This window comes from Rhinolophus ferrumequinum, chromosome 9, assembly GCF_004115265.2.
Source record: "Rhinolophus ferrumequinum isolate MPI-CBG mRhiFer1 chromosome 9, mRhiFer1_v1.p, whole genome shotgun sequence".
Taxonomy (NCBI): Eukaryota; Metazoa; Chordata; class Mammalia; order Chiroptera; family Rhinolophidae; genus Rhinolophus; species Rhinolophus ferrumequinum.
In genome coordinates, this window is record NC_046292.1 from 70,606,448 (window position 1) to 70,632,819 (window position 26,372).

General features: G+C 37.0%; 1 protein-coding gene and 1 pseudogene across 3 annotated transcripts in view; both read left to right on the plus strand.

The window, feature by feature from the left end:
* The window catches only part of FNBP1L (formin binding protein 1 like), a 98,666-nt gene that overhangs the window by 19,775 nt on the left and 52,519 nt on the right, over window positions 1-26,372 (plus strand). The window lies entirely within an intron of this gene.
* LOC117026987 (60S ribosomal protein L17-like) lies at window positions 5,167-5,723 on the plus strand (annotated as a pseudogene).

Sequence of the window (26,372 nt, forward strand, 5' to 3'; positions counted from 1 at the left end):
AAACAATCCGAGGTGAATGGCAGGATCTTTTCCTTCTCCCTTCTCCCTTCTGAACAGTTCAGGTGAGGCCGAGCAAACAAGGTTGGTGTCCTCACGGCTTGAAAGCCGTGATGGTCTGGAGCAGTGTCCGAACCTGAGTCTAAGGATGGCTTGTGCGCAGGACAGTCACCTGTAATGTTACGTGAAAGCTTCCCTGGGGTGAGGACAGTCTCCCTGTGAGGAGACGTCATGCTCAGGGTGTGGGGTGTCACAGCATGAGGACAATGAAGAGGAGGATTATGTGGGAGGGCGGGGAGAGCGGCAGCTATACCTCACTGCAGTATATTGAAGCCCAAGTGGAAGGGTGCGGCATCCATGCAGGAGGGCAGCCAGGCTCGGTGGTGGAGCCCAGGTGAAGTGGGGGGAGTCCATGCAGACGGTTGAGCTCAGCGGCATCAGCCCCATGCAGAGTAACAGAAAAGCGGGCAGCGACAGCCGACTCACAGTGGTGTGAGGCCGAGCACAGCCAGGAGGGACCTAGGTGGGGAGTGACAGCAGCAGCAGTGGGAGATTGGTGGCATATTGGGGATCAGTAAGGGTAAAGGGAGGCAGGTTTTTCACTGTGGAGAAAGGAGTTACAAATATCGAAAGGATGTTGGTGCTGTTAGATTAAATTGGAGATTGATGTGAACATAGTTTTTAATTTATGTAGATACGAAATAGAGAGAGAAGTGTGTAAGTATCTATCTGTCATGTATCGTGTGTGTGTGCCTGGACGTGTACTCTAGATCTGTTCTTTGGGAGGGCTGGGAGTAGTGATACACCAATAGCAGTGAGCGTATCTAGTATCCAGTTCTTGGCCTCTGAATATCTTTCTCCACTAAGAAGGAATCAGGGTTCCTTGGAGAAATAGCTGATTCCAGGGGTAGAGCAGGGAAAGTACAAGGTGAGCCTGAAATATCTTGTGCCAGAAAGTAAGGAAGTGCTCAAAGAATGACGACATGTCAAAAACACACCAGCTTAAAGGGTCTTCCACTGGCCAAATGTAGGGCAATTTGAGCATAAAAATAAATAATGATAATTAGGAGTGATAATCCATGGAATAAATTAGGAACCCATGAGTCCATACGGATATAAATAAATACATGAATAAATGGAAAGTTGGATGAGGAAAAAGATATTTCATGGTTAATCATAAAGGAAAAAAGTAACTTTATACTGGAGAGGCCTGCCATTTATCACCGTGAGTGATTAGTTAGTGTCAGCAGTAGTGGGACTAGTTGAAGTCAGGTGCCACTTGATTGGATGCAATGAGAAGGACATTGCATCGTTTCCTGCCAAAGGTACTGGAAATCATGCTTCTGAAGCAGGGGGAAAGATCAGACAAACTCATATTAATGGTCATTCACAAAATAACTGGCTTAAAACCTTCAAACATGTCAAAGTCATGAAAGATGAGGAAAGACTGAGGAACTGTTACAGATGGAAGGAACATGACCAACACATATTGTAACATATTCTAGGCCTGGTCCGGTTGTTGTAAAGGGCATTGTTGGACCAACTGACAAAACTTGAATGGGGTCTGAGATTTAGATGTAGTATTGTATCATGTTAATTTCCTGATTTTGATGGTTGTTATATAGGAAAATGTCTTTGTAGAAAATACACACTAGAGAATTTGGGGGTGAGAATAAAAGTAAATGGGAAATATGAGAAGAAGAAACAGCTAGTACACAGACACACCTCTTTGGAGGAATTTGCTAAGAAAGGAAGCAGTGAAAGGGGCTTGACAGGGGCTTGGAGTCAGGGACTTTTTTGGTTTTGTCTTTTAATATCGATGATGTTACAGGATATATGTTTATGAGTGAAAAATATCTAGAGGAAAGGAAAACTGATAATGGAGGAGAGGGTACAATTTTAGCAGCAGTGTACTTAAGAAACAGCGTAGGATCAGTGTATAGGAAGGGATTGATCTTCGGAGCAGGGACCAGTGGAACAGAGAAGAAGGCAGGCTGTTTAATGATGTGACAATATGGTAATTATCTGTAGATTACTTCAATTTTCCCAGTGAAATCGAATTGAAATTAACAGCTGAGAATGAGGAAAGGAAAGATGGTACTGGAGATATCATAAGAAAGAAGGAGCAGCAAATAGTCATTGTGAAGTTTCGGAGAGTGAACAGCCCAGGAAAACGTAATAGGATTGAGGGGCAACCCTGAAGGTCCTCCTGAGGTTTGTGGTCAAAAATTTAAAAGTGAGACCAAGTAGTATGGATGGCTATTTTTCTCCGTCCACCTTCGGCTGACTAGATTATGGGCATGTAGAGGAAAGAGGTAGACAACTGGATACAACCAGGGTTGGGGTTGTATCAGAAGTCCAGCAGAGCGAGAGAAGGGCACAGGAGTTGATGCTTGTAGTGATTATTTCAGTAAATGAGACTGCTCAACACTGACGGTCTCACCCTTGATGTTACATCAGAAATGGGGACTTATTTCTCAGGGCGTCTGTTTATTTATTTATTTTTATTTTAATAAAAAGAAGTTACAAGTTTGGCTCCCCAACAGTAACTAACTAACCAGACTTCCTACAAAGTCCTGACTGTATTAAGATTACTTGTATTCAGTACATTAAAGAATGCCTGGAAACCAGACAATTCTTTCCCCTGTTGAAAAACTAAGTAAATTTTAGAGACTGCCCTGGCTTTACTCAGTGAGTCTTAAATTGGGCAGCATCCAATCTAGCAGATAGAAAGGAGCTCCGAGACCAAATGAGACTTTTAGAGGCAGAAGGGAGTAGGAACAAATAAATTATACTAGGCAAAAAAGCGGATTGATTATTGCGAGGTTACTTTCTCTCAGGGATGGCTGGCATGTTTCAGGCAGATTACTTTACTGGTGTTGATCAGGCGATTCCTGATTTACTGGTTTAAGATTCCATTTCTGAGAGACCCGAAAGTTTTGGTTTGGTGACCTGGGCTTTAGTATAAGTGACTCCATTTTGGGCCTGTTGTCTTGTTTTTAATTCCCCCCATAGCCTTTATCCTGAGGCAGAAACAATTAAATGTTATCTGGACATATTACAATTTTGAAATTGTTAAATTCTCAGATTCTGTTTCCTTGTACCAAAAATGGTCATCACGGAGATCAAGAGTCTCCCTCACAAATGGTTCTCAACGTTCAACTCATTCCCAATTCCAAGTGGTAGCTGCTGTCATCTGCTCTTTAGCATGTTACCCCCATTTTCTGTCCTTTAAAGTCTGACTTAAAACACTCCTAGCTTCATCTTGGTTACGTGTCTGTTAAACCTGTGACGGCTCTTAGAGGACACACTGCTTCTTCTACCTTCTTATCCACGTCAGTTCTAAAGAGCATTCCTGTTCTCCTAAATAGTTTTCAAATAATTTCTGGGCTTCCAGTCTCTGGATTACTACTGTATCGTCTAGAAGAAGCGTAAACCAGTGCTTCTTAACCTTGGCTCTGCTGACATCTGGGCTGGATAATTCTTCGTTGAGGCTGAGGGGGAACCGACCTGTGTCGTGCATCGTAAGGGGCTTAGCAATAACTCTGGCCTCCACCCACTAGAGACTAGTTAGTAGTAATCCCCATTCCCTCCCCTAACTGTGTGACATCCAAAAATGTCTCCAGACGCTGCCAAGTGTTCCTTGGGTGGGGCGGGGTCACAATCACCCCTGGTTGAGCACATTATAGACCACGTGTTTTTTTTTTAACTAGCAAAGGGTGTGTATCTGTCTTCAAGTCGGGCATATATCTACCTGTGTATGAACAGAATTATTTTTAAATTGTCATGAGTTGGATACAAGCTTATTTTTGTAAACTTGAAATCATTTTAAGTGACCTGAATGAATATACCTCTAATATATAGCAGGCCCTTGGTAGATTTTTACTGAGTTAAAATGAATGACGAGAGCTTATTCTCAAGGCAATCTGCTAGTGAGTTCCTTCTTAAAGCAACCCATCATGTAATTTTTATAATTTTTAAAAATCCGAGTTTCTTCAAAGAAAGTGCATGGATATACATATATAATGACTGAGCAATAGTATTTCTTAATTACTTGGAATGCATCTTTTCTCTGTTTAGTATAAAGCCACAAGATTGTTCAGCATCCAATATTAACTCATGTTTGCTATTAGGAGATAAAGTTTCTATGTAGTTTTTATTTTTTTTAAAGATTCTTATTGGGGAAGGGGAACAGGACTTTATTGGGGAACAGTGTGTACTTCCAGGACTTTTTTCCAAGTCCAGTTGTTGTCCTTTCAATCTTAGTTGTGGAGGGTGCCATTCAGCTTCAAGTTGTTGTCCTTTTAGTCTTAGTTGTGGAGAGCGCAGCTCAGCTCCAGGTCCAGTTGCGTTTTCTAGCTGCAGGGGGCACAGCCCGCCATCCCTTGCGGGAGTCGAGGAATTGAACTGGCGACCTTGTGGTTGAGAGCCCACTGGCCCATGTGGGAATCGAACCGGCAACCTTTGGAGTTAGGAGCATGGAGCTCTAACCGCCTGAGCCACCGGGCCAGCCCCTATGTAGTTTTTATACTTAATTTTTAATTAGCTTCTGTATTGTACCTTGACATTAGCAAGAACAAAATTAGGAAAATGGAACTCAGTTTGCTGATAATTAAAAAATTTGACTATATGAATTCAAATACTATTCTGCAAAGAGAAACTATTCTGTTTTTACAGGGACATTACATTTAAAAAAATCTAATATTTACAGAGGCACAAAAATTCAAATCACTGAATGATCTACTCTGTAATCTCAATGAAGGACAATCATTCCTCCTCAAAATTTATATTATGAATAACAACACAAAGCTCCCTTGAAAAGTTAAAAGTCAGTATATTCTCAGGTAAAGAACAGTTGAGGCTTTGCATTTTTGGCATATCCAGTAAGAACACATGCAGATGTTCCAGGCCATGGCAGCTTGCTTTTTCATCTATTACTCTCATCTGGTAGAATGTTTAAATTGATTTAAGGGTCCGGGCACATGCCACCTTTAAAAAATACCTTTCAAAGTTTGTTTAAGATACGACCGGGATTTTTGATGTATTGAATGTTTGATACAACTTGCTTGTTATATCATTGTATATGTGATATCTTTATGAGAATTAAAAAAGTACTCATTTAAAAAAAGCCGAGCTCTTCCCGTAAGCGGCCTGAGGTGACCTCTGAAAATGGTTTGCTATTCGCTTGACCCAGAGAACCCCATAAAATAATGTAAATCGAGAGGTTCAAATTTGCATGTTCATTTTAAGAACACTCGCGAAACAGCCCAGACCATCAAGGGTCCGCATATCCGAAAAGCCACCAAGTGTCTGAAGGATGTCACGTTACAGAGCAGTGTGTGCCATTCCATCATTACAGTGGTGCAGTTGGGAGGTGTGCCCAGGCCAGACAGTGGGATTGGACGCAGGGTCAGTGGACCAAAAAGAGTGCAGAATTTCTACTGCACGTGCTTAAAAATGCAGAGAGTAATGCTGAACCTAAGGATTTAGATGCAGACGGTCTGGTCACTGAGCACAGCCAGGTGAACAAAGCTCCCAAGATGCCGTGCAGAACTTACCGAGCTCACAGGTGGGTTCTCCCTAAATACACGAGCTCACCCTGCCACACCGAGATGGTCCCAACTGAGAAAGAGCAGGTCGTTCCTAAGCCAGAAGAGGAGGATGCACAGAAGAAAAAGATCCCCCAGGAGAAGCTGAAGAAACAAAAACTTATGGCCCGAGAGTAAATTCAGCATCAAATAAATGCTAATAAAAGTAAAAAAACCCACAAAAAACAAAAGATTGTGTAAAACTACAATAGTATTTGATTGTTTCAAATTAATAAAAGTAATATATTGAACACTTACCATATATGCTTTACACATATTCATTAACTTTTAGTAAAAACCCTAGTAAGTAGTATTACCCCTACTTTACAGGTGAGGAAAATGAGACACAAAGACTAAGTTTGAACAAGGTCTAAGTAGTCAGTAAGAGGTGGGATTGTGATTCAAATCCAGATAGTCGGGCTCAAGGATCTGAATTCTAGACTATTCTCCTAGTCTATTTCCTACAGACATTGCTGGTGGCAAATGTTCAGTCTTTGATTAACCTTCATCTGCCAGCCAGGTCTTTCAAAATGAACAGGTGTGAACTGAAAAAATGCACATTAATATAGGTATCAGCTGAAGGAAAACATTTGGAAAGTAAATCTGTAAAAACTTAATGGCAACTCTGTTCTAGAATCAAATTTAGAGACTTAAAAAAAACCACACACAATATTGTTTTCTACAACTCTTGATAACTGAGAAAGGTCTGTGTGTTGTTTTAAATGTTTCTTTCAATAAGGAAAAGGTTCCTGTGCTGAAATCATGAGTGTGATATATTAAACCTATTAGCCTATCCTATATTTAATTTATACATTTCTGAGAATCTAAAAACCTTTTCTGAGACTGGAGAAAAATAGTTTTAAAGTATGTTTTAAAGTAAAAATTGACTTTATTTACCACATTTATTTAGCATTTACTATGCATAAAAACCTGCCAAGCACTTTCTTAGCTTATTCTTACAGATCTTTAAAGTCACAGGGCTTAACATAAATCACATTCTCCAAACCTATGTTATGATAATAACTCTAAGTAACAATATTCTATATGCCATGGTGGTCCCAGTTAAAAACAGGTTTTGGCTTTAGTTTCCTGTTGGTTATCTTCCCTGTGTTTTGTATTTTAATCCCTCTGGAAAACTGTGGCCTTCCTACTCTTTCCTAGTTCCTGCCAACACTCCAAATTCTAGCATCCTGCTGTTCTTAGTACAGTTCACCCGTTGAGGTGACATGGGTTCATCTGCCAAATAGAAATCTGAATGCCAAGCACCACTCCACTCGATTTCCCAAAAGGACTTCTGCCTGGAATTTTTTTTTTTTTGCCCAGGTGAAGCTAGATTGGACATTACTGTTACCAAGAACTGCTTAAATCATACTTAAGTTTGTATATACTATGGGCCGATGTCCCCAAGTCCAACTGTACATCAAAATTCCTGGGCATCTGGAACGAGGCCCAGGATTCAGTATTCTTAAAGCTCCGTATTACAGCTGAAACTTACAACTAATATGCTATTGTATCCCAAATATAGTTAAATAAAAAATAAAAATAATACCCCCTAGGTGCTTCTTATCTAAGGATAAATGTTTGGGAATCTTTGTTTTGAACTGTTGATTCTCAGATGCAGGTCCCACAACAAACATTTCACTAATATTGGATAAAATGAGAAAAATAAATACTACGTGGTTTTTTTTTTTTTTTTTAATAAGCTACTAATCATACTAATTGAAAGGACTGTCTTACTCTGAGATTTTTATCTTCTCTTGGGGGAGTTAAATTAAGTTCTTTTTTTAATAAAATGATGGTGAATGGAGACAGTAATTTATGTACAGTATATTTTTCTTGTCACACCACACTTATTTTCTCTTACATGGAAAATCTTGGTCCCTAATAACATTGATATAACTTAATGCTATCCATTAAATAGTTTTCAAATTTATACCACCAGCATTACTTCTAACATGAAAACACGGAGAGGAGTCAGTTTATATATTCAATGCATGCTCAGTAATAGGACTGTGTTCAAACATCCTTTGGGATGATTATTTTCTTTACTTTTAGGTACATTTAGATTAATTTGTTTCACTCTATTTTCAACCTTAATGTTTATTTTTTCCTTAATTTGACTAAGACATTTACAAAATTCAAAAGTAAAACTATACAAAAAGATAGATTTACAATAGTCTAGTTCCCAGCCTATGCCCTCCACATCTCTCCTCTGCCCTGTCCCAAAGATTTTTTTTTTTTTTGGTTACTTTCTGGTTTATCTTATTAAAATAAAATAAATCACATTCTCCTTCGTATTAAATAGCTAGAATATTACTACTACACATTTTGCTTTATTCACTTAACAATATACCATGGAAATCAGTTCATACCAATTCAGAGAGATCTTAAGAGATTACTTCTCATTTTTTTTCTATAGTAACATTAGTTTTATATTTTTAGATGCCAGTATATATATATATAACAAAATTGTCCAGGCCCTTTTTAGTTGTATCCTGAGGGCACGTAAGGTTTTCCTTGGAGCCATTTTTTTCTTAAGCCACAGATGAGAACCCTCCACTCTGGCCATGTGGTCCATTCACTATAGGCCAAGGTGATCTCAGCTTCTGTATCCAAGCTCACACCATTCCCCAAGTTTGGAATGTCATCCTCCTCCTTCATTTGCCCTACATTTGAGGCAAAGCCAAATTCAAATCCTAACTCCTCATGAAAATTTACGTAGGCTTCCTTCCTCCAAGGCAACTGTGCCTTTGCATCCCCAGTGTCTAACATGATGCCAGCACATAGAAAATGTTCAAAAAAAGAAAATGTTCAAAAATTGTTGATAATGTAGGTAATTTAGAAAGAAGGCAGGTTTGGGAGTCAGATAAGTTCTTGGTTCACATGCTATCTTAGCTACTTTGTAACTGCATTAGTTATCTATTACTGTGGAATAAATTGCCCCCAAATATAGCAGATTAAAATGACACAGATATATTGTCTCACGGTGTTTGTGGGTCAGAAATTTGGCACAGTTTAACTGGATGCCTCTGGTTCAGGGTCTCTCACAGGCTGCAATCAAGATGATGGCTGGGGCTCTGGTTTTATCTGAAGGTTCAACTGAGGAATCCAGCTTCCAAGTTCACGAATGCGGGTGTGAGGTGAATCTATTTTTTTGTGGTTTGGACTGAGTCTCAGTTTCTCATAAGCTGTTAACTGGAGGCTTCGCTAAGCTCCTTGTCACGTGGGCTTTTCCACAGAGCATTTCACAACAAGGCAGTTGCAATTTGTGTGCTTCCAAAGCTTATATCTTTCACTTAATTTGGAGCAGCGTTATTTATTTGTTTGCTATCACTTGGAAATGTAGCCACAGCAGGAGCAGACCTCTCCCACCATCTCCAAGAGCAGCAAAGAGGAAACCAACCAGGAACCTCAGAAACATGAAGTGAGTTGTTATCAGTTGAGCTCACAAACTCTCTCTCAGGGCCACCGTAGTCTGTGTATTTTATTTTTTAAAGTAAAAAGGTTAAAACAAACACAAGGTTGACAATATTTGGTCACTCCCCAAAAATCTAATTTGAAATTATACTGGTCCATAAATTAAAATTCTGGGAACTCTTTGCCTTAGAATACTCATCTGCCTGGTCAAGTGACAAACACTGGTTGTTTTCCCAGGTAACAGTTTTACTTGGCTGTTCACTCTACCTGCTTTCTACCTGAGATAGCCTCAGAACTATGTCCTACACTTTATAATTTGGACACTTGGTAAGTGTCTCTACTGCAGGGACATCCAAGCTCTCCCACCTGTGGAAACCTCATTAATGTGCATAGGTTATTAATTTTTTATTGAGAGTTATGACATTTAGACTAAGTCAAATTAATTTTTTTAATTTTAAAAAGCAGTAAAAATACTATCAACTATATTCATAGAAAATGAGAGACTCAATTTTCATAGGTTTAATTAAAACTATTGTCAAGAACTACAGCATTATGTTAGGGCCCAAATCCATGCTAAGATTTAGATGTTGCATCTTTCAGCTTTTATTTTAGCAATTTTATGAACGAGGATGCACTTTCCAGGTGGACACAAACATTACACAGAATTTAATCATTCAGAAATTTATGGGGAGTTCTGAGATTTATACAGCCATTTCTAAAAATTCCAGAAATCTTATTCTTAGGGGAAGTTTAATTTTGAGTCAGGTTTTCTTTAATTCATACAGTCACACTAACAGTTAAGATACTTGATGATTCAGACACATCCTGGGGTTTGCTTTCCAAAGGCAGCCATTGACTCATTTATCAAAATTAGTAACTCTTCTAAATCTCTCTATTTTTCTCTCCAAAGCAGTGCAAGGAGAAGTGAGTAAACCTCTAGTAGCAACTTGCTCCATGCATACAAGCCTAAGTCTGAATACCTTGGACAAATCAACAGTGCTTTTGTCTTTTTCCAGCAGTGTCATGTGGAAAGACTCCTAACTCTGTGCCTCTGAAATCACTTAACCTCTGAGAACCCGTTTTTCTCCATATCAAATAAGGATAAGAACCACGGACTTGATAGCGTTGTCGGTGAGGATTCGATGAGATAATGCGTGTGATGCATAGGAAGTTCCCCCACTCTGAGCCCTAGACGGTGCTTCCTTCCCTTCAAGTGTCTGTACTTTCTTACTGATGACCCTGGGGGTCCTACAAGTCGGGTCTTTAATTTTTAAAACTGCCTAATTTAAGGAAGCAGCTTATTAACTCTCTTCAGCAAGTTCCCACATAAGAAAGTTTCCAGACTGTATTTCAAATCTTTCAGTTAGCACCAGTGCAAATAATGGTTAAAGTAGAATTGTAGGAAAAAAAATGCATATTCATATTCTTAATCACTTCCTCTAAAGTATAATGTTATTGATCTTGCTTGTGCTACCATCAAAACCCTCCAGAGAAAAGCTGCAGTGAAAGAAATACATAATCAATAAGCAACTGAAACTTCTCCCCTTTGTTGTAGATGTTCCACCATAGTGTAGAATGGACTTTTTCTTAATTTCTATGTAAGCAGTTAGGCCTCAGAGGTCCATGTGTGCATATAATATGCACACATGGACACCTTTCTCGCTCTCTCTCTCTCACTCTCTCTCTCTCACACACACACACACACACACACACACAAATATATATAATGTATTTCACATTAGCAAATAGAAGGCATCCCTTTTCTTTTGATAGTTATTTTGCTATAGACATTAAAGGTCTAGGTAAGAATTTTAAGTCTTCCTGTAAACTTATTTCATGGATATAATACTTGTAAGTACATCTTTATGTACAGTTTATTCCAGTGCAGTTTTAGGAGTAAACAGTCAGTCTTAATGTGACGTTCTTTTAAAAAGTCTGAGATTATGTATTCATTCACAATACTATGCACAGTGACAGTATATGGAAATGAAAGGTAGTAGCAGCTCCTACCCTGCCTGCTTATAAGCTATTAATAGTTTTTGAGATAGAAATAAGAATCACATAGACTCAATATAAAAAAGACACAGTGGCCCTGTAAATTTAAGGTGATATTAATAGTGCCTAGTTAATGTGCAAGAGAATTCATTTACTTGACCATTTCCCTTTCACTCAGTGCCTCCCACCAATATTATAATTATGTTACATATAAGAAAGCAAGAACAGCCAAGTCCTGTACACATTTTCTGAGTATTCCTGCTTTTGAACTTAGAGACTCTTCTTATTAGATTAATGCACAATATTTTTGTATCTGTCATATAAAAATGTACTTAATATTAACATTATAATTTTTAATTCTAAATATTAAGACTTTCGGATACCACTTCTGAAAATAAATCATACTGTCTGGGCCAGTGCTTCCTCTTCTAAAATATAAAAAAGCATATACAGATACAGTAGTACTTCGGTTTTCGAACGTCTCCGTTGACGAACATTTTGGTTTACGAACGCTGTAAATCCGGAAGTAAATGCTTCGGTTTTTGAACACGTCTTGGAAGTTGAACCTGTCACGCAGCTTCCGCTGAGTGCAACATCCTGAGGCCTAGCTGTCGCCTGTTTTCGAACATTTCAGAACTCGAATGGTCTTCCAGAACAGATTACGTTCGAAAACCGAGGTACCACTGTAGCTAAGTTATCTCAGTATTTAAACCTTAATTTCATGCTTAGAGTATAAAGTCACTCTTTGGAGTTATTCCCATGAATATCCCAACAACTAAATATCTCTTCAGATTAGATTACAGCCAGGAAATCCATTTGCTCTCTAAATAGTAAATACAGTCTGAGAGCATTTCCTTAACTAAGTGTACTGATTTGAAGGAGCAAAACAGGAAAAACTAAGACATCTGGATCCTTGATTCAGCTCTGTTACTCAGCTCTGTTACCTTGGGCAAATACATAGTTTAATCTCTGGGCTTCAGTTTCCTCATCTGTAAGAGGCTGACCTTTGCTGTTCCTTCCAGCCATAAAGGCCTATGATCAGAATTCATATTTACACTTATGCTCATGAAGTAGATAAAGAGTCTAAAACGGGGAAAAGGGAAAGAGTCTAGAGTGAAAAAGGAAAATGAGCTGGGATGGTGGCGGAGGAGGCGGGGGAAGAAAGCTAAGAAATCAGAGAAACTATGCAAAGGATGCTTAGCTCTATTTTAGATAATGTTCTGTTAAAATCTGAATGCATATATATAAAGACTGGCTGTTCTTGACTCTCCTTTTTGCTAATCCCATTCTCTGGTTTTAGGACAAAGGATAAAATGTCAACTCCGGGAAAATGATACTGCGTTATTGGTGTGAGGGCACTGAAACAGTGGCAGGAAGTGGTCCGCGATGGTAGGTAGTAAGGACAGCGATGAAAGCAGATGACCAGGGCATCTGAGCTTGGACAAGAGTATAAGAAAGAAAACTGTTAATAGGTTTAAAGTAGTTAATCCCAAACTGTTGTCCTAGTGGCTTTAGCCTTAAGTAACCACTGAATGACCCTGGGCTCAAGTTTGAGATTTGGGAAGCAGAGCAGTGCTGAACAAGAGAGGCTAATGTGAAATGGACATCAAAATCTGTAGGAACCCCAAATGACAAAGAACTATGAAATGAAAGGGACGGGTGGGAAGATGGATCATCAATATGGATGCTATGATGTTGTCAGAAATTGCAGAATTAAACAAAGAAGATACTAGATAATACACAGGTATAGATCTTACTTCAGACCTTACTTTACACAACAGATATGTTCTGATAGTGTGTAAATTTATTTTGGATCAGTAAAATAATTTTAATTGTGCTAAGAACATATACTATTTTAAAGGACTTCTGCAGAGACCAATCATCCTTTAATTTTCTTATAAATACAACATTCATATATAGAGTTTGCTTGAAGACATAAAACCTGTATGTTGACCCAGGTTCAGATATATGAATCTAACCACTAAAGATTGTTAACTATCATTACGGTATTTAGTATTATTCTGGGAGTACTAGGCTATGAAATTAAAGAGAAATTGTGATTATTTGATTAATAGCTCTCCTTTCCACTAAGTATATTTTTCCTCAAATCGTATCCCTAGTGCCAAGTTCAACGTGCATTCACTTGTTGAATTAAAGATTGAGTAATAATAGCCACCAGTGCCAAGCACTGTGTTGAATGCTTTATTTAAATTTCATTTAATGTACTCAATTTAGAGTCCAGTTTTACAGCTGTGGAACCTGGGGCTCAGAGATCAACAGCTAGTAAATGATCTGAGGTAGATAGGAGACACAAAGAACCATAACTAGATCCTGTACTTAGAGTTTCTCGTCTATTAAAAGCTGAAAAAATGCTTTAAGTGAACATAGAAAACATTAATATACTATTTGTGCATACTTATTGCATTTTTTTTTAAAGGAAACTAATTTATTTCAGTTGAGGTCCTTTTGAAATATAAAACTTGGTTGTATTTTTTAAAGCTGTAATTCTTGTAGACATTCTATGGTTAAAAATTTGATTGTGCTTATTAAAAATGGTTATTTATGTTTTTGCACTTCAGCTTTGTGAAAAATAAGCTTTCTTTGGGAAGATGATATTGGGTTTTTCTGATAGTTATTGCAGTATTAATTGATCTGCTATGCCGTGCACTGATGTTACCACTATTTTTATTGGTGTAATGCAGTTATTTTGGAATTTAAAAAATCGGAATCATTTTTGCATCTTGAAATGTGCACAGCTAGTTATATACTTACTTTGTATTAGAATTGTAGATTAAACAAAGGTTACTCTTCTATAACTCCATAATTTTTAAGAGGAAGAAGAAAGTGATTGATAAAGCATAGCTCTGTAGCAAGAATAATTATTTAATTCACAGACTTTCTGAATAAGTAGAATATGAACATGAAAGTACTGAAAATGAAACAGGTCACTATGTTGGAACCTTTCTATGTGATGAAACTAAAGGAGATAAAGACCAACCAAAAATGCTATTTTGAAGTAAAAGCTAGAGCTCTATCAGTAAAAAAGATTTCAGTCTCTGTTAAGAAAGCAAAAGACTGTTCAAAAGATTTTTCTCAAAAGTTTGCAAGATATGAGATTACTTGAAGGATAAAGTATCAGAGGAATAGATGTGGTGTTACCTTGTAGCTGTGTCCTACTGCTCTCTTCAGACAGAGTATATCAGCATGTACTGGAAAACTGCGTAAGAATATGCACAATAAAAATGATGCTGTTGGCTCTTTTAATGGAAGATTACTTTTAAAAAAGGTCAAATGAAATTTCATTTTCAGGTTTTGTAATTAAATGGTCATCAGTGTATGTACGGTTTACGTTTATTTTAGAATTATTTTATTACGTTAGTTTATTTTAAAATAACGATGTATACTTCACATTTTATAAATGTGTATTTGCCATTTTGTAATATATTTAATTTTATATTTATAAAACTGTGTTTATAGTCTATATTTTAAATAGACTTTAAACTGGCTTTATAGTCTATATTTAAAATTAGTTTCACTTTTTTTTTAAAGGAGTTATTGAATTTTGAACACCTTAAAATACTCTTAGTAAAACTGATGTCTCTTTGTTAAATGAAGTAAATGCCAAAATAAATAATACTGGTATTAAAATTAGTATTTTAGTATTAAATGAAATAAGTACAGAAAAGTAGTTTTGTAGTAAAAACTGTCCGTGTTTATGGCATTACACTTTTGCAGGTTTGATATATTTTGCAATAAAAAAAGAAAATTAAATAATTGAAAAACTGTACTGCACAAACTATGCATTAGATTTGAGTATTCAGAGAAAAGAGAACTTGAATGAATTCAGTTACTTTAGAAGCATACAAAATAAGAGTTAAAAAATTTGTCACCTTTCTGGAAATATTTTGTATGAAGCTTTACACATGATCTGTTCTTTAGAAATTTATAGCTTAAAAAAAAACCCTTCAAGTGTGACTTATCAAAGAACTACGTAGTGATATTATTTCAGAAATTGACTAGATGTTTTTCTTTCTAAAAAGGTAGCCACTTTTAAAAAAGATAATCTCTATATTGAACTTAGAAGGACATTTGCTAACAACAAGAAGAGCTCGTGCTGTTGCATCCCACAGGCTTTTGTCACGAGGTAGTAATATATATACATCTTGTTCAGGAGACTTTGTAGATTGGCAATACACAGGATTTCTCTATCTTGTGTATCATATGATTTTGTTGACAAGAATAAAGAGAATTTGGATAATAACATACTTATTTTTGGTAGCCACCTGTTCCTTAGGTAATGAACAGTATGGATGAAGGTGATACTGTCCTTTTTGATCTTGGCTGATTTTTAACAGAAATGCTGAAAAAATTACTTCCTTTTTTCTCTAATTGCTTTTAATAATGTAGTTCCTTCCTCCTGGAAGGCCTTTCTCTCTTGCTTCTAGGTGTCCATATTCTACCTATCTTTCAGGACCAAGTTTAAAATTTATCTGCTTACCTATAGCTAACATCATACTCAGTGGTGAAGGATTGAAAGCTTTTCCTCTGAGAGCAACACATGGATGCCTGCTTTTTTTGTCATTTCTATTCAATATAGTATTGGAAGTTCTAGCCAGAGCAATTATGCAAGCATAAGATACCCAAATCTGAAGTGTCTGCTGAGCACAAAAAAGTGAGGAAGCTTTATCTAGAAATAAATGACAAAGAGTTACTTCAGGGTCTTCGGATTTACAAATTGGGAAGGCAGCTACCGTGTTTCCCCGAAAATAAGACCTAGCCAAACAATCAGCTCTAATGCGTCTTTTGGAGCAAAAATTAATATAATACCTGGTCTTATTTTACTGTAATATAAGACCAGGTAGAATATGATATATAACATAATATAATATATAATAAATATAATAATACCAGGTCTTATATTAATTTTTGCTCCAAAAGACACAGTAGAGCTGATTGTCTGGCTAGGTCTCATTTTCGGGGAAACACAGTAGGCAATACCCAGAATGTTCCAAAGGAGAAAGAAAGCTGAGAGTTTTTGTAGTAAAAGTTACATTCTTGAGAAGAAATCAGTCCTTCATTATTAGCATTTGGATTAGTTCAAAATAGTAATCAGCTAGATGTCAGGCAGTCTGGGTGATGGATGCCATGTATTCTAGCCATGTGAACATTTCTAAGTTCCTCAGAGGGTTATTTGTAGGATTTACATATCTATGTATCTTCAGACACAACTGAAAAGTTAAACAGTTTAAGTTCTTGAGCCAGTTAAAGCAAGAATAGAATTGTTTCCTCATGGCTCAGCCTACTTAATTTTAATAATTTAGCAGCTTGACCATAGTGCCTCCATTTTATTTCTTCACTCTTTCCTCAAATGAAAGAAGTAAAATTATCTCTGTTTGCAGAGATATAGGTAAAACACTAAAGATGTTACAAAAAAACATTTAGCACCACCTATAAATTAAGTGAAATTGTAGGGTACAAAATCAGCATGCAAAAATCATGTTGTTTATATAACAATGAACAATCTCAAAGGAAATTAGGAAAACAATCTCATTTATAATAGCATAAAAAAGAATGAAATACTGGGAATAAAAGACCAAGGAGGGAAAAGATTTATCCATCGAAAACTATAAAACACTGCTGAAAGAAATTACAGAGACACAAATAAATGGACAGACATCCATGTTCATGAATTAGAAGACTTAATATTAAGATGTTAATACTACCCAAAGTGATCTACAGACTCAGTGTAATTCAAAATCCCAATGAAATTTTTTGCAAAATAGAAATCAATTCTAAAATTCATACTAGACAAAATAATTTTTAAAAAGGAGAACATAGTTGGAGAGCTCACTCTTCCTGATTTCAAACTTATTACAAAGCTACCATATGGTACATAACAGAAAGCCCAGAATAAACCGTGACATACATGATCAAATGATTTTCAACAAAGCTACCAAGACCATTTAATGGAATCTTTTCACCTAGCAGTGCTGGGGAAACCAGATATTCACATGCAAAAGAATGAGGATGAACCATTACCTTTAACATGTACAAAAATTAACTCAAAATGAGCAATGAATCAAAGATCTAAATGCAAAAGCTAAAATTATAAAACTCTTAGAAGAAAACAGGGGGAAGGTTTTATGACATTAGATTTAGAAGTGATTTCTAGTATATGACACCAAAAGTATACTAGAGACCACAGAAGGAAATAGATAAATTGGACTTTATCAAAATTTAAAACTTTTATGCATCAAGCGTCATTATAATATAGTGGAAAGGCAACCCACAGGAGGGGAGAAAGTACTTGCAATCATGTATCTGAATAGGGATTAGTGTCTAGAATATATAAATCCTACAACTCAACAATAAAAGAACCAAACAACTGTTAAGAAATGGGCGAAGGACTTGCATAGACATTTCTTCAAAGAAGATATATAAATGGCCAATAAGCACATGAAAAGATGTTCAAGATCACTAATTGTGACAAAATGCAAATCAAAACTACAATGAGAAACCAGTTCACACCTGTTAGGATAGCTGCATCAAAAAACCCCAGAAAATAACAAATGTCAGCAAAGAGGTGGGGAAGTTGGAACCCTTGCGCACTGTCGGTGGGAATGTAAAATGGTACAGCCATTGCAAAAACCAGCATGGCAGCTCCTCAAAAATTAACCATAGAATTACCATACAATCCAGTAATTCCACTTCTGGGTATATACTCAAAAGAATTAAAAGCAGGATTTTGAAGAGATACTTGTACATTGTGTTCATGGCATTATTCACAATAGCCAGAAGTGTCTATTGACAGATGACTAGATAAGCAAAATGTTACGCACATACCATGGAGTATTATTCAAGCTTTAAAAAGGAAGGAAGTTCTGACATGCTACAGTATGGAAGAACCTTGCAGACGTTATGCTAAGTGAAATAACCCAGTCACAAAAAGACAAAATACTGGATGATTCCACTTATATATGAGGCACCCACAGTAGTCATGTGATATGTAACAATAGTTCAGTCAACAATGGACTACATTTTTAATGACTTTCCCATAAGATAATGGAGCTGAATTTCCTGTAAGAAATAGGGTATGTAGTTCAGGAGGAATTTCTTTTTTCTCCTAATGGTAGCAGTATCTGTGGAGCTTGGGAACAGATTTCCCTCTCACTCACAGCACCTCAATTTTGCGTGCACAGATTACATCCCAATCGGTCAGCCAGTGAGCTGGTTCAGCACAGGAGGCTGTCCCCCAGCACTGCCTATTCAGAGGGCGCTACAGCCCTCCTAGATGTAGCTTGATGGTCTTTAGAGTACATTGTAAATTCTTTGTTGAGGCCCTAAGATCCTGTACAAGGACACAAGTTCACAGGAGCTACCTTAACAAGTATTAAGTGACACTGCCGCTTGAGTAAAAGCTTTCTCTGGTGGCGTGGGGCTAGGCTGTCCCTGTGCTTTGGAAATATTTTCAGGTTGTAATGATGTAAAGCATAGATATGTTTTTTTCGCCCCCATCAGTTCAGTGCCAGAGAGAGCCCTTTCTGTCAGATAGGGTCGGTGGAACCAAAAGCAAATTTCCAACATCAAAATATTGAATCCTCAGTTCTGTACCTGCTCCGTGTTAAACATCCTCTTTTTTAATGAACACCACAAAGTTCCTTAATCTGATCACTGCTCCAACATGCAATAGCCAAAACCATACTGCTGTGACAACCCCTCATGTTCCTTTATGTCTCCATCTTGGTTTCTTACTTATCCTCAGGCCACCTTTCCCTCCCTCCTGACAGTCACTCGTATGGTCATCTACACGTCACCCAGCCACTTTCTCCGTGGTATTTCCAATCAATCCAGCCCACATCTCTTCATGGAGCAGCCTTGATAGCTTCAATGTTCTGTTTCCGACCCTGTTGGGAGGAAGCAGGGGAAGGGCTTGTGGGATCGTGTTTATAAAGTCTCCAGTGGTGAACAGTATCGTCCTAGGCTTCACATTCACTCACAGCTCATTGACTCTCATCCAGAGCAACTTCCTGTCCTGCCAGCTCCATTCATGGTGAGTGCCATGCATAGATGTACCATTTTTTATCTTTCATATTGTATTTTTACTGTACTTTTTCTATTTTAAGATATGTTTAGATACATAAATACTTACCATTGTGCTATAATCACCTACAGTATTCGGTACAGTAACATGCTGTACAGGCCTGTACCCTAGGAGCAATAGGCTATGTACCATAGAGCCTAGGTGTGTAGTAGGCTATTCCATCCAGGTTTGTGTAAGTGCCTCTATGATGTTCGCATAATGATGAAATCACCTAACGATGCATTTCCCAGAATATATACCTGTTGTTAAGCGACACGTGACTGTAGTCAAAATTATAGACACAAAGTAGAATTGGTGTTTGCCAGCAACTGAAGGGAGGGGTGGATGGGGACTTACTGTTTAATAGGTACAGAATTTCAGTTCTAGATGGTGAAGTCCTGGAGATGGATAGCTGTATTGGTTGCACAACTGTGTGAATGTACTTAATGTCACTGACCTGTACACTTGAAAGTTGTTAAGATGGTAAATTTTAATCTATGTATATTTCATTACATAGTTTAAAAAATGATATTGTAGGGAATTACTAAAACCTCTACAGTTCAAAAAATTTTAAAGGAAAAGTCTTGGGCATTTGTTGACCTAACTAATCAGTTTCAGCAACTATTTAACACTATGTTTAGAAATAGCTTTGTTCTGTTGTAGCTTTATATTTGGAATTATGTCCGTTTAATTTCTACTTTATAAAAGAGCAGATAACTTGGAATAGCAAGTTTAATATTTGATTTCAGACTTTCAACTTATGTTTAATGAATTAAAAGATAAGGCAAACTTTGCACACGTACAAGTAGAACTCTAACCTTGACTTCAGAGTCTTTTTTTTTAAGCATATTCAATAAAACCTTGCCAGAATGCGTGTGACAAGTGAGATCCAAAAACTTTAATTGCATAAAATACAATATGTAAAGTTTGTGAAAATGTTGCTTAGTTGGTACTGTCAGAAAAGGCACAAAAGTAGATAGAGGTGGTGACAAATTGTACCGAACTGACACTTCACTGAAGAGAGAAGGTCCCAAATGATCTGTGTTTGTTCATTTCCAATCTTACACTCTGAAGGAGTTTATTTAGCTTGTTGCTTTTTGAGAACAAGAGCAGGGCAGAGGACAGGAAACAGTTACATTATATTCAATTTATGTAACCTCTCTCTTGCTGCTTTGCTTTTATTCAGCGATTTTATGTCGTTAGCCTCATTAGAAACATGATATAAAAATACCCTTTTGATTTTCAGAGACAGGGTTAAAACCAAAGTTTTAAGTTAAATTTGTTGCTTTTTTTTTTTTTTAAGGAAATTTCACCTGTGTTAATTTGGGTTCTCTGAGAAGCAGCCACCCAAATGGGATTAAACATTGCTAGAAATACGTTAGGGGGAATACCTGTGACAAGAAATAGAGAGGGACCAGAGGCAAAAGGAGCTATAAGACCACGAGGCGAGTCTGACCCTGATGGAGGAAGAAAAGGAGGTAGGAAAGAAGATTGAGTAGAAGCATGTTAGTTGCAGTGAAGTTTTAAGGAGAGTTTGGCAGGGTTTTGGAAAGTCCTTGAGTGAAATTCACTTGTCAGGAGAGTCCGTGGACTCCCTGAACCAGATCTGTCCTTGTATCCCTGCCTTTCTCAGTCATTGTGCGAGAGCAGCCGCAGCTGGGCCCTCGTCGGCTGTGCTCCCCGTGGTGAGAACTCTGAGAGGCACATCCTCATACACTCACCATCATCTTATAAATTATGTTTCATTCTTTGTGTGGAATCTGTTATCACCTGGCAAATCATTGTCTTAAAAAGACATGGCTAGGGGCCGCCAGATGGCTCAGTTGGTTAGAGCGTGAGCTCTCAACAAGGTTGCCGGTTCAATTCCCACATGGGATGGTGGGCTGCGCCCCCTGCAATAAAAGATTGAAAACGGCAACTGGACTTGGAGCTGAGCTGCGCCCTCCACAACTAGATTGAAGGACAATGACTTGAAGCTGATGGGCCCTGGAGAAACACACTGTTCCCCAATATTCCCCAATAAAATTAAAAGAAAAATACAGTGGAATTATCTCCATCTCATTAAAAAAAAAAAGACATGGCTATATTAATCAAGGACTTTTGTGTATTCATTTATAAACCATACTTGGAGAAGTTTAAGAATTGTTGTATTTTTGTGTTGTCATATATATAATGCTCATTGATTTAAATTATGAAAGCAAAACTTTTTTCCCCCTGAAACCTTTATTACCTCGTATATTTTTATTCTTAATTAATAACCTTGTCCCCTATTTTACCGAAAAGAATAAAAGTGATCACAGAAGAATTTCCACAAGCTGCCCCCACCACGTCTACCAAACTGTCTAAACCTGCACCCATTTTCTCTGCCATCTCTCTGTCACTGCGCCTGAACTACCCGTGCTCTTAGCACAGGTCAGCCCCGCCATTTGCACGTGCATCTCCTCTCACCTACTCGGTGCCCGAGGTTCCAGTTCTCCCCTCTTTCTTCTACATTGTCAATGGTTTTCTTTATTTTGTGTCATTTTCATAAGCATATCATCATATTGTTACTTCCACCTAAAACCCTCCCACACTTGACCTACTCCTCTCTTTAGCTATCATCCCGTTTCTTCTTTAAAGCAAAATTCCTTGAAAGTGGCTTCTATCTCGACTGTCTCTAATTTCTTTCTTCCTAATCTTTTTTGAACCCATTTCAGTCAAGTTTTTGCCCGCATTACTTCAACAAATCTGTCCTTGTGAATGTTACTAGTGATCTGCATATTGCTAAATCCCACGTTCAGTTTTCAGTCCCCATCTGCCTTTGAGGAGCACTTGACGATCACCTTTTGCTCCTTGAAATCATACATTATTCATTCGGCTTCCAAGATACCATGCTTTTCTGGTTTTCCTTGCACCTCATTGGTCAGTCCTTCTCAGTGTCCTTTGCTGGGTCCCCCTCAATTCCTTCACCTCTGGATGTTGGTGTGCAACTGAGTAACTGAGATTGCATCCGGGGTCATGTCTTTAACTATACATCTTTGGGGGGACCACTTCTGTTGAATTCCAGACATGTATTTAACTACCTACTCAACATATAGCTGCCTGGATGTCCAAGGATATCTCAAACTTATGTCTAAAAGCAAAACTTTTGTCTTCCCCTTGGTCAGTCTTGTCACTTCATTGCCCCACTTTAGTTCAAAGCAACTTTATTCTTCTAAGTTGGTGGTACTCAGATTTGATGTCTCTTTCTTTCACAACCCATACTCAGAACATCAGAAAATTTTGTGGAGACTGACTTCAAAGTATATCCCAAGTGTTAACACTTTTCACCACTTTGCAAGCTCTACCTTAGACCAAGCCAGCCTGATCTCTGTTCTGGATCGTTGCAGTAGCCTTCCCAAAAAGTCTCTTTTGTCCTGAGTCAGGCTTTTGTGTGTTTTTTTTTAAATACATCAACGTAGAAGCCAGAGAGATCTGTTTAAAAACCTAAGTCAGATTATGTCAGGCTCAAAATCCTCCAGTGTGTTTTCATCTCCCTCAGCGTTAAAGCCAAGGTATTATGGTAGAAGATGAGGCATGTGCGATCTGTTTTCTGACCCCACACACCTCCATTTCAACTTCGACGGTATTCCCTCTGCTCATTCAGCTATAGCTTCCTTGTGACCTTCTTGATCTTCCTGGAATACATCAAGCATACACAGACTCAGCCTTAAACATTTTAACAGCTAAACTTGAAACTGCACAAGTTCTTTCGGTAGTAAGCATAAGCACTAGGGGTGTGGACAATTTATCCAAATAGGCAGGAAGGCCAAATAAAAGCATATAGGTATTTGTATAAATAGAGTTGGAGAGAGAGGAATTATCTTCTGATTGCTTCTCCTTTAGTGAAGTAGGAAAGGAAGATTACTAGCTGAGAGTGAGATGGATAGGAGGTTGTATAAGTTTAAACTGAAAGTTGCCTAGGATAATAGATTCCGGCATTAAAGCCTATTAGGTTTATAAGCACGCATTTCAAAGTATGATCAGTCAGTGCGTTCGTCCTCCCTCCCTCCCTTTTTTCTTCTTTTTTTCTTTTCTTTTCACTTTTCCTCAGCAGGGTGGAAAATGGCTGGTGAAGAGTTGAATATAAAACTAGGGTTGAAATTTGGCAAAATGAGAGGGCAAGGACAGTGACGCTATTTGTAAGAAGTGATTACAGTGATGCCTCATGACTCCAAGCTGTGTAAAGGTGGAAATGAAGACAGGAGAGGGGGGAGGGATAGTAATAATGTGTCAGGATCGATGGACTGAGTTCTCTGTGGGGTCAAAAACATTTGGTCTTAGGGTACTGGAGTGAGTGAGTTGACAGACAGGGCTAGCTATGTGATAATGAGACTCTTGAAATTTGGGAGAAGGGTGTGTTGCAGTTACTGCTAAGAACAATGGAGATGACCATTGAAGTGAGTGGCTGAGGAGCGAAGAGGAGAAAGTCGTGGGAAGAGAAATGAAAAACTATGCAGCAGGGTAGTGGAAGGATCATCGGGATAGATTTTGAAGTCACTAAAGAGCTTAATTTAAAATTTACTTAAAATTTTTAATTCAAAATTTCAGGTGAGTTTCCTAAGTATACAAAACTGCATCTATCTTTTAAAAACAAAACCATGAGGAAATCAATGCAAATAATTAAGTTGATTTTTTAAAACTTAAAATATTCCTTAATTTACTTTGGGGGTAGTTGTTGTTGACCCTGAATTGTAAACTGATTTCTTAGCTCCATGAGATTTACACAAAAAGAAAAAGTTTCTACAGTCCCATATGAATCAAAGAATGAGAAAAGTCATTTTTGTTAGATCTTAAAAATGTTTTTGGCAGTGCTTTGCTATTCAGAAGTGCTGGAGAAACTTGGGCAGAAAATCAGAGCCATAGAGTAAGCCCAAACTAGGACAGCAAAGTCATTATTCTGCTTTTTAGTGAAGACAGTTTTTTTTAAAAACGGTTGTGACTCTTGGTGATTTACCAAAAGTACTTTATTGGGACTTCATTTGGATGCAAGGCTGTGACAAAGTAATTAGAAAAACAAGGATTGAATATTAAATAGTGACCTCTAAAAAATTACAACATTTTGTGATACATAAAATAGTTCTTTTAAATTAAATTATGTTAAAGATATCACAAAAGATAAAAGTAAGAAGATTGAGTAAATGTAGTATTTATTACCACACTTATCACTATATAGTAGAACCTTGGAGCAACATGCAATTTATTTGATTTATGTGGAATAGTATGGACATTTAAGTTGGTGGTGTCAGCTTTAATTTAAAATGTTTCCTTATATTCCTAAATGAATATGGTAAAATAACTTTAAACACTTTACAAATTTAAAAAACAATTTTAAAGGAAGGAAACAGAAAATAAGAGCTTCCTTAAATGTAAATATGAGATGATAAAATGGGAGATACATTTCACAGAAGCTGTGGTAAGAATGAATGTGTTGGAAAAGGAAGTGAGGGGATAATTAGGTAAGAAAATGGAAGAAGTTGGACTCAGCAATCTAGAATAAATCCATAGAAATAAGAGCAGTGCTAAAGGTAGAATAGGGAAAGGAAAATAAGTTGACTATTTTGATGACTTTATATTCTTATTTATTTCTAATCCATAGATAGTTTCAGAATACTGCTTAGTTTTTCTTCTTCAGTTTGTCTTGAGCCTTTCCCCGATATTTTCCGTAGTCCTAGGTATTTGCTGGCATGGAGTAGGGAGAAATGTGATCTCATGCTTTGAACCTAAAGGTATTAGAGACCTAAGTTTTTATGATTTTGATTCTTACTTTTTGATTTAAGAGTTTTCTACTTTATTAATACTCTGTGGTAGTAAAAATCATTCCTCAACCTCCACACATCTTTCATGCTTCTGAAGTTTTGATCACTAAAGAAAGGCTGAGTGACTTCTTATCAGGAATGTTGTAAAGAGAGTTTAAACATTCAGTGTATTTGTATTAGACAATTTCTAACTTTGAGATGTTTAATTTGTTCCTTTCATCAGAGCTCCCCAGTGACCAACAATTTTTTCAGCCTTATATTTCTCTCGTGGAAGAAATGCATCATTTTTAATAACAGTATTTGCACCAGTTATTCATTTAGATACTAAATATAAAACTGATAGTGATTTTTAAGAGCTAAGCTATCGAGCACCCATCCCAGTTTGATTGCTAATCAGCTGTGGGCAAATCACTTAAGTATTCTGGCCGTCAGCTTCCATATTTATAAAATGAAGGGTCTGGAAACATTATTTACTAATAAACATTAATTACTAAGCTTATTTACCAAATAATGGTGTATTGGAGTCAAAACGTTGGTTGAATTTCTTAATTTCGGAAACTTGGTTTCCTTATTTGTAAAATGCTTTATCAGTAGGATTTTGTAGGTGACGTCTGCTCATATACATGAAAACACTTTATAAACTCAAAAGTACTATACAAATAGAATGGTTATTCAATCAGTATGCAGGCGCCTTTTATACATATATACTAGGCTGTGTGATGAAGTTCATCTGGTTTCAACATATACTAAACCATTGAATCCCATAAAAATACTAAAATCATTGTGAATGAAGCTATTTGAATGATTGTCTGGAAACTGGCATATAAAAGTGAAAAATAAACTTGTACTTGTGATCTAATGTTTCTTAGATTCAGAGGAATGAGACCAATTTTATGGTTAAGTTCTTTTGCAGTTTCAAAATTACAGAATAGTGAAATTACAGAATTTAAAATGAACATTTGTTCACTGAATATTTTAACATTTCAAGTATGAATCTTGTTTTTGCCTTTTTATTATTTATAGGAATATTGCTAAATTAGTTTCTCTGCTCAGTTCCTTTTAATATTTAAATCACTTTTGAATGTTTAGAATTTGTGATAATCATAGTGTTTCTTAATGTATTGTAATCAATATGTCCAATTGTTGAAAACCCAGATAATGTTGTTCAAGGAATTAAATAAAATTTATCTTAAAAGTGTTTCTTCTGTATTTTAAATGTCAGAACATTGTGTATTCAATGTAAATTCTTGTTTGCAGTCTTATTCGTAGATTTTTCTGTTTGAGGCCAAAATTAATTTACAGTATGGCTATATAATATGATAATATTTAAAATTTTGATTTCAAGACTTCTGTCTTTTAGAGGTGCTTTCTCTTTCTTTTTTTTCCCCAACTTTTATTTAAGTGTGTTTTTCCAGGACCCATCAGCTCCAAGTCAAGTAGTTGTTTTAATCTAGTTGTGGAGGGCACAGCTCACAGTGGGCCATGCGGGGATCAAACCGGCAACCTTGTTGTTAAGAG